General features: G+C 52.8%; 1 non-coding gene across 1 annotated transcript; it reads right to left on the minus strand.

Annotated features, from left to right (window-relative positions):
* Positions 1-1,580: 1,580 nt before the first annotated feature.
* Positions 1,581-1,654, minus strand: TRNAT-AGU (transfer RNA threonine (anticodon AGU)). Its single transcript has one exon. It is a non-coding gene; the product is annotated as a tRNA-Thr (tRNA).
* Between the last annotated feature and the right edge of the window lie 7,030 nt (positions 1,655-8,684).

Raw genomic sequence — 8,684 nt, forward strand, 5'->3', positions numbered from 1 at the left:
AGGAATATCTGGGTGAGGGAGGATACAAGAAGCCTGGCTCTGAATTCACACACATTTAAAAGTGCGCAGATACATCTGACTGAATGTGATACATTTTATAGACTCCCAGTGAGCACCTCTTTGTTCATATCACTCTCTAATGTCAGCTGAGGGAAGGGCTTGCTAGGGTTATATGCATTGGCAGTAGCACATGTTGAGGGTTCATCTCCATATGACAAACACACATAGAATAGAAATGCAGAATGTGATGGGAAAGGGAGGTCTTTAGATTTGAACAAAACTCTCTTAAACTGTATATACACAGTCTACCACTGAACTGTACCACCACACAAAGAGTGCCCCTTGGATTCCTTCATCTTCAGCCCCCTGCAGGGCAAACACTGTTTCCCCCAGCTTCTGTCCCTTCCCCAGCTCACAGTGGTTTTACAAATGGGGTTTGATTAAACTTTGTCTGTCCATGCACATACTACAGCTCATCCCCTGCTTCTCTGGCTTCTCCCACTAACAGAGCTACAGCCGCTTAGGGAGACAGATTACCAGCATGTGCGGGGCAGCTCTCTCTCATCTGCTTGGAGCATCATCAATGATTACAAAAAGAACCTGCTGAAGGACACCCACCAATCAATCAGATGTGGCTGGGTTTGCAATAAGTGGCAGTAACTTCTGTATCTGGCACTTTTGATGATCCTGCAGCTTGCTTGGGGTTGCTGAATAAAGGAGCTTCTACTGTGCTAAAATGTCAGACCTAGTGACAATGTAAATCTGTTTTCAGAAGGAGGGTGCTGTGACCTGTTGGATAGTCCCCAGGAGAGTTCCAGTGAAATGTAACCCATTAGTCCATTCAGAGTTTGGACTTAAATACTGCAGTGATCAACTGAGGAAGAACTTTGTTCATGAAAGTTTAGGGGTGGTAAAGCCTGCACCCCCCCAACCCCTTATCTAATGAACCAGGAGCAAGCCTCTGGGAAAATCTACCAAACAAGATAATGTTAGCATTGAGAGTTAACATTAACTGCAACTTCTTGAACCTGTCAGTGTCTGTCACTTCTTCCTCCAGAATGATGGCAGCTGCCTCCTGCAGCTCTCTGAACTCTCCAGCAGAGCCCAGTGGGGCTGCAAAGCAGGTGAGAGGCAGCCAGAAATATTTGGCCAGACACCACTGGGTGCTGCTTTCCTAATCCCCATGTACCTGGGAGGTCCATGGCCAGGGGACCCACAGTGCCTGTCTGGGACTTTTCTCCTAACTTGTTTGGAGTTTGTCAGTGTCAAACAAAGGGATGTGAGAAGAGAGTAACTCTCCCTCTCCTGCCCTGCCCCACCTGGAGAGGTTGCACTGTCACCCTCTGTGCACAGACAGCCCCAGAGCTGGAAGAATCAGATTCTGTTCTTGCAGGCAGAGGCACCACCTTCCCCACACCAGTTACAGCTGTGTTTTCCTGAGCTCTGCTCTGTACCTGGATGCTTTCCAGTGCTCCTCTACCATCAGCCTTCACCTTCCCCAGCAATGGCTGGGATTGCCAGGGGAAGGCTCTTCAGTTCCCCAGACACATGTTGGAAAACATTGCCAAAGGCTTTCCATAAGGCACCACTGGGAGTTGAACCCAGGCTCTCCTGTTTACTAGACAGGTGCTTTAGCCAGCTAAGCCATGGTGCCCCCCCTTGTTTGTAATGTGGTTCCTGACAGAGAGGTATCTGTGTTAGTCTGTGTCTTCAACCAAAAAGCAGCCCTGCAGCACTTTGAAGGTTGCCAACCTAATTTATCAAGTGATGAACTTTCATGCAGCTGAAACACTGTGATGGATGCTCACAGCAACCCCTTCCCAATGCCCAGCACAGACATTGTGCCCGACGGAAGCTGGAGTTGCACCGAGAGGACAGTGAGGATGAGGGAACAAAAAGGCCCCTTTCACTTACTGTCCCCTCTGCAGTGTGTGGGTCGGACTCCACCAATCTGCCCTCCTCTCTCCCCACCTGCCCCAGTGCCAGGGTCCCACCAGCAGAGCCTGGAGTCCTGCCCCTCCTTTGCTCCCTCAGCCTGACTCCCCCCCTCACTTTCACTCTGTGCTCCCCACACCCTCCTTTCTCCCTGGTCACACCCCAGGGGTGGGGCGAGGAGGGCCCAGCTGTGGGGCAGAGTTATCTCCTGTCTCTCACGGAGTGGGGGATGGGCTGCTCTGCCCCAGCTGGAGCTTTTCAGGGTGAGCGTTTGATGCAGTGTAACTGGAAGAAGATTTTGCTTTTCTGTCTCCTGCCCTTCAGTCCCACTTGTGACCCTCCACACAACCCCTTTGGTTTATTACCAGCCCAGTGCAAATCACTGTGCCCTGGGGGTGGGGCTGACTTCCCAGCTTTCCCTGTGTGAAACCTTTGAGCAGGGCCAGGGGTTTGGCAGCCAATCAATGGTCTCCCCTGGGCTCTTGGCTTTTCCAGGAGATCCCACAGGCAGCCCGGTCCCAGACTCCTCTTACAGGGACCAGCTGCCCTTTGGACCCTCCACACGACAGTCACTCACCTGCAGGCAGTGTGGAGCTGTGTAGATAGAACTGGCATTGGGAGCCTAGCTCGAAAGTGCCCTCAGGCCAAGTCTTTCAGTGTCCGTCACCCCGAGGAGAGGCGATATCTGCCCCTTCCCCACCCGCCTGGTGCTTCGGTGTCACCTCAGTCTGATGGTGCAGGAGTGGGGGTGCACAAGGGCTTGTGCACAGGAGACAGGTGGGTGGACGCCCGGCTGGTGCTCCGGGAATGGAGGTCTATGAGGATTCCCCCTGCCTTGTTGCTGGACCCCTCCTCTGCCGTCCTTAGGGCTGGCTCCTCGGGTGGTCCCTGGGGTGCTGGGCTGGTCTCTGGGATGGACTCCAGCTCCAAGACCTGCTGGGATTCCTCTGCTGCTGTTTCCAATGTACCCTGAGGGGAGCAGGTGTCTTGGGGCCCAGGATGGCCCTGAGCTCCCTGGAACAGGGGTAAGCGGTGGGGGCAGCCCCAGACTGGCTGGCCAAGTCCTGGGTCCAGGCATAACCCTTCCACAACTGCTTCACCTTGCTATGGACATGATCCGGAGTGCGGGCAGGGTGACTCCAGGTGGCCAGGCCCTCGGCCAGTCAGGTGAATGCTTCTGCTTTCCGCTCCATGCTCCCCATCACATGGAGCACGTCCTCCTCACCCCAGAGCCCCAGCAGGTCTCAGAGCTCGACCTCCAACCAGGAGGTGTCCCACCTCTTTTTGTCCCCCGTTTGGCTGCTGGGGGTCCCTGGGTCCTCTCGGGGGGGCAGCCTGGGGGCACTCAGGGGGCTGGCTCAATGCCATGGTGCTGGGTGGTTGGGTCGAGGTCGGTGGAGGGCTTGCAGGGCTAGCATGTGCGTGTGCTGCTGCCTGCATGCTCTCAGCTTCCTGCCACAGGAAATCCGGGTCCGTGGTGCTTTAAGGGCTGCTGCGCGCAGTAATCATAGAGCTGCACAGGGGCTGGACAGCACATCTCAACCCCTCAGCTGATTCCTGCCATGGAGGACCCTGCTATTTCGAAGTAACAGGATGTGGATCGTCTACACACGACCGACTTTGACGTTCAACATTGAAGTAGGGCGCGATTCCCATCTTTGGATGAGAATAGTGCTTTTGATGTCTCGCCACTTCACTTCCATTTCAACGTCAAAATAGCTGATGGTGCATAGAATCACAACACGTAGACACAACACGCTATTTTAACATTTTGCCTGTTTCTTTGACGTTGCCAGCTAGTGTAGACACACTCTGAGGGTGATAGAAATATGAATTACTCCTCTCTGGAGCTGAGGACAAGAAGACACTTTTCCTGCCTAAGGCCAGGAGTTCAAAGGAGAGAGAGAAAGAGAGAGAGAGAGCAGAGCCTTGGCTGGGCATCTCTTTGCATCCTGATTCTAGCTCGTTCAAATCGCTCTTTTGAAGCAGGGGCTTCGGAACAGGCTCCTTTGTTTATAGATGCTGAATGTCGAAATAGCAGAGCAGTATTTCCAAATCCATGTTGTGTGTTACTGAGCTATATTGGAATCAGCTACTGTGGAATACCTCATCTGCAATCGCTTATTCAGGAGTAAAGCTGCTGTGCAGACAAAGCCTTTAGGTCCCTTAGCAAGAGCCATGAGCAGTCATGGGGATTTTGTGGCCTCTGGAATGAGATGGGTGGATTAGAAAGTATTCCTTTCGCAGAGGAATTTGCTCAAATGGTAGAGCGCTTGCTTTATGTGCTTGAAGAAGCAGGATCAATACCCACATTCTTTAAAAGCACTTGCATTTCTTTTCCAAGACAGGGTCAGATGAGAAGCTGCCCTTCTCCAGTGTCCCCTTCTTCTTCCTACCCAATAGCCCCCTGTAAAAAGAGAAGCCCATTTGGGTTAGAAAGCTGCTGGACCCCAGCCTCCTTGTCCTTACATATTTCTGTTTAAAAGACAGGTTAACCAGGGGCATGTGCTATGATTACTTAACGTTTCAGATGTCACTGTTTCCTCATTTCTCGGGCACTGCCAGTACTGACCACAGCCTCCCCAGTACAATGGTTTTTATACCCTTGTGTCATGGAGTGACACCACCTAATTTTCTAGCCCAGACCTGTCCAAAGAATCAACCCCCGCTTGGGAGTTAAACTCCACAGGCTTCTCTGCTTGACAGGATCTAAATTCCGGCTGAGCTAAGCAGGCCCAGGTGGGGCTGGCAGGAGTCAGGCCTGGACAGACAGCAAACCTTACCCAGAGGCAGGCGCCACGGCTTAGCTTCTTAAAACAGCTGCCTTGTAAAAATGAGACCCTTGGTTCAACTCCCAGTGGTACCTGGCTGTGGGGCTTTTGGGGCACCTGGTGTTTGCCAGTCTCGGCAGATAGGACATTGGGTCATGTGGATGTGAGATATGACCCACAAGCTGTGTCTACACGTGCACGCTACTTCGAAGTAGGGGCACTAACTTCGAAATAGCGCCCGTCACGGCTACACGCGTCGGGCGCTATTTCGAAGTTAACTTCGACGTTAGGCGGCGAGACGTCGAAGTCGCTAACCCCATGAGGGGATTGGAATAGCGCCCTACTTCGACGTTGAACGTCGAAGTAGGGACCGTGTAGACGATCCGCGTCCCGCAACGTCGAAATTGCTGGGTCCTCCATGGCGGCCATCAGCTGGGGGGTTGAGAGATGCTCTCTCTCCAGCCCCTGCGGGGCTCTATGGTCACCATGGGCAGCAGCCCTTAGCCCAGGGCTTCTGGCTGCTGCTGCGGCAGCTGGGGATCCATGCTGCAGGCACAGGGTCTGCAACCAGTTGTCGGCTCTGTGTATCTTGTGTTGTTTAGTGCAACTGTGTGTGGGAGGGGCCCTTTAAGGGAGCGGCTTGCTGTTGAGTCCGCCCTGTGATCTTGTCTGCAGCTGTGCCTGGCACCCTTATTTCGATGTGTGCTACTTTGGCGTGTAGACGTTCCCTCGCTGCGCCTATTTCGATGTTGGGCTGAGCAATGTCGAAGTTGAACATCGACGTTGCCGGCCCTGGAGGACGTGTAGACGTTATTCATCGAAATAGACTATTTCGATGTTGGCTGCACGTGTAGACGTAGCCACAATGTGCATTCTCCTGCTTTCCATGACGCTGAAAGGGATTTGTTACAGAGCTGCTGACCCCTCAGTGCTCCTGGCTCCTATGCGGAGCTTCAGGCACCCTAGATTCAAGTCTGTTGCTGAGTAGTTATTGCATTACTTCAGGCTGGTCCCTGAGTGTCACCAGCCACCCAGATGCTGGTGGGGTTAGGAGCCTGGTGGTTGGGAGGCTGTTTGTGGCTGTCTGCAGGCCAGACCTCTCCCCACCTTTGCTATTCTGTGTTTTTTCAGCCTCCACATGGAGTTGTCCACATTAGTTGCCTCCTGCTGCAGGTGTCCCGAGGAGGGGAGCTATGCTGGGCTGAAGCCTGCGACTCCTCCTCCCTCCTGCTTTCACCTGACTTGTCTGCCTGGCCTGAGCGGCTTTTTCCTTCAGCATCACGGAGACAAAGGACAAAGCTGAGTGGAAGTGAAAGGGCCAAACTTGTGGGCATGAGGTGAAGCAGTGAGAAAACCAATGACTGAGAGTGTGCGCATGAACTTATCCACTTCACTTCTGAATCCTGGACTAATCTTGAGCTTCAGAACACCCTCTGGTGAGGAGTTCCACTCGTTGAGTGTGAGTTGTGTGAAAAATGCTTCCTTTTGGTTCTGGTAAATCTGTTGCCTACTAATTTCATTCAGTGATGCTAGTTGTCATGTTGTAAGGAGTAAATAGTGTTTTCATCTTTATGGTCTTGTCAGGGTGGTATATTCAGAACCCCCTTTATGTTTCTCAGGGCAGTGTAAACTAGCGGCCACAGTCAATACTCCAAATGCTGTCTGCAGGGCAGCATAGCCTTATGGACAGAATCAAGACAGCAAGCCCGTAATGGATCGGTGCTTTGGAAGGGTGTATGGGGGTCACAATCACGGACCCCCACAGCAGGAAGCTGATTTGTGGTTTAATCACATGGCTAAGCAGGTACAGCCGTCTCTCAAGCTCTGCCAGGATTGTGTTCCCAGCACCATCACATAACTTGAATTTTGCATAAGTCAGGAGTCGGCTTTTCTCCCACAAGAAGGCCCGTTCTGCAGCCAGGAAGCAGCAGGAGCATCTGAGCTCCTGGAGCTCCTTTTGAAAGGTAAGTCCTGGGGTTGGAGGGGCAGCTGGGGCCGTGACTGGAGAGTAGTGGGGTGAAGCCGGGCTGGGTTAGAGCTGCAGATGGTGTAGATGAGCCAGGGCCGTGCAGCCCTGCAGGGGATGGAGCTGGATCTGCACATGGCTGGGGTGAGTCAGAGCTGCACAGTGGGTGGTGAGCCAGGGCCATGCAAAGGTTTGAACTGGGACCACACCAGGCTGGGGGTGGTGAGCCCGTACCGGGAGAGGGGGATTTTGAGTTGTGCTTAACTCACATTCATGTTACTCACACATTTCAAGGGACTCCTGTACACCCCCAAACCCTCCTGTGCTCTGGAAGAAACGGAGCTGTTGGAATTCTGTATTTCAGATGATATCAGGCCTAGACCCTGTGATCTCTGGCCTGTGGAGATGTATTTTTCCCCGGCTGTGATGGCTGAATGGTTAAGGCATTGCACTAAAAATCCCATAGGGTTTCCTTGTGCACATTCAAATCCTGCTCACAGGGAGTTGTATCCTTTAGCCACACCCCTAACCAGGGTAATCCAGCTCCACGCTCCTCAGACAGGCTACTCTCCTTATCCTGTACACCCCAGAGAAATCCCCTTTACCTTCCCAGCCAGGGCGGAGAAAGAACACGAGAACGGACATGCGGTGAGGTGCGGCGGCCTGGGATGTGCAGGGGCTTAGAGGAGATGTTCTGGGGCTTCCTTGTAGTTTTAAATTCTACCAGTGTGACTCAAACCTTCGTGTTTTTCTGCTGTTACAAACTATTCCATCTGGGGAAAACACCCAGTGGGACAAGTCCCGAAGCTGAAACCGTGATGGTATCTCCAGGGGAATGGGAAGGAAACACTTGCTTCTTTAGGAACACTGATGAACGACTGATCCAGCCCACTCTTTCAGAAGGGCTACGCCTACACTTGGAGAAATCTTTGAAATTGCCGTGCTAAGGGCCATTTGGAAGATTACTTCTGAGGCACTGAAATGTATATTCAGCACCTCATTAAAAAGCTGCCGGCTGCAGCACTTTGCAATTCCCACTTCCTGCTCCCACGTGGCTCCTCCAGAGGGGGGTCCTTTTCAAAAGCACCCCACCATCTTTGAAATCCCCTTAGTCCATAGAAATAAGTCCAGGAAGCCAACCGTGGCTGCGTCTACACGTGCACGCTACTTCGAAGTAGCGGCAGTAACTTCGAAATAGCGCCCGTCACGTCTACACGTGTTGGGCGCTATTTCGAAGTTGAAATCGACGTTAGGCGGCGAGACGTCGAAGTCGCTAACCCCATGAGCGGATGGGAATAGCGCCCTACTTCGACGTTCAACATCGAAGTAGGGACGTGTAGACGATCCGCGTCCCGCAACATCGAAATAGCGGGGTCCTCCATGGCGGCCATCAGCTGGGGGGTTGAGAGATACTCTCTCTCCAGCCCTTGCGGGGCTCTGTGGTCACCGTGGGCAGCAGCCCTTAGCCCAGGGCTTCTGGCTGCTGCTGCTACAGCTGGGGGTCCGTGCTGCATATACAGGGTCTGCAACTAGTTGTTGGCTCTGTGTATCTTGCACTGTTTAATGAAAGTGTGTCTGGGAGGGGCCCTTTAAGGGAGCGGCTTGCTGTTGAGTCCGCCCCGTGACCCTGTCTGCAGCTGTGCCTGGCTCCCTTATTTCGATGTGTGCTACTTTGCCGTGTAGACGTTACCTTGTTGTGCCTATTTCGATGTTGGGCTGAGCAACGTCGAAGTTGAACATCGACGTTGCCAGCCCTGGAGGACGTGTAGACGTTATTCATCGAAATAGCCTATTTCGATGTCGCAACATCGAAATAAGCTATTTCGAAGTTGGGTGCACGTGTAGACGTAGCCCGTCAGTCCACGTGATCCCCAAAGACCTGCTGCTATTAAGAGCTACTGGAAGTGCTCCTCGGGGGAACCCAGCCACGTTGCCCCATCTGAATTTTGACACTTCTGGGGGCCTTGTTATGGAGTCAGGCCCTTCTCACCTTTAAACCTGTTAAATATTGT

The sequence above is a fragment of the Carettochelys insculpta genome, chromosome 33 (assembly GCF_033958435.1).
Source record: "Carettochelys insculpta isolate YL-2023 chromosome 33, ASM3395843v1, whole genome shotgun sequence".
Taxonomy (NCBI): Eukaryota; Metazoa; Chordata; order Testudines; family Carettochelyidae; genus Carettochelys; species Carettochelys insculpta.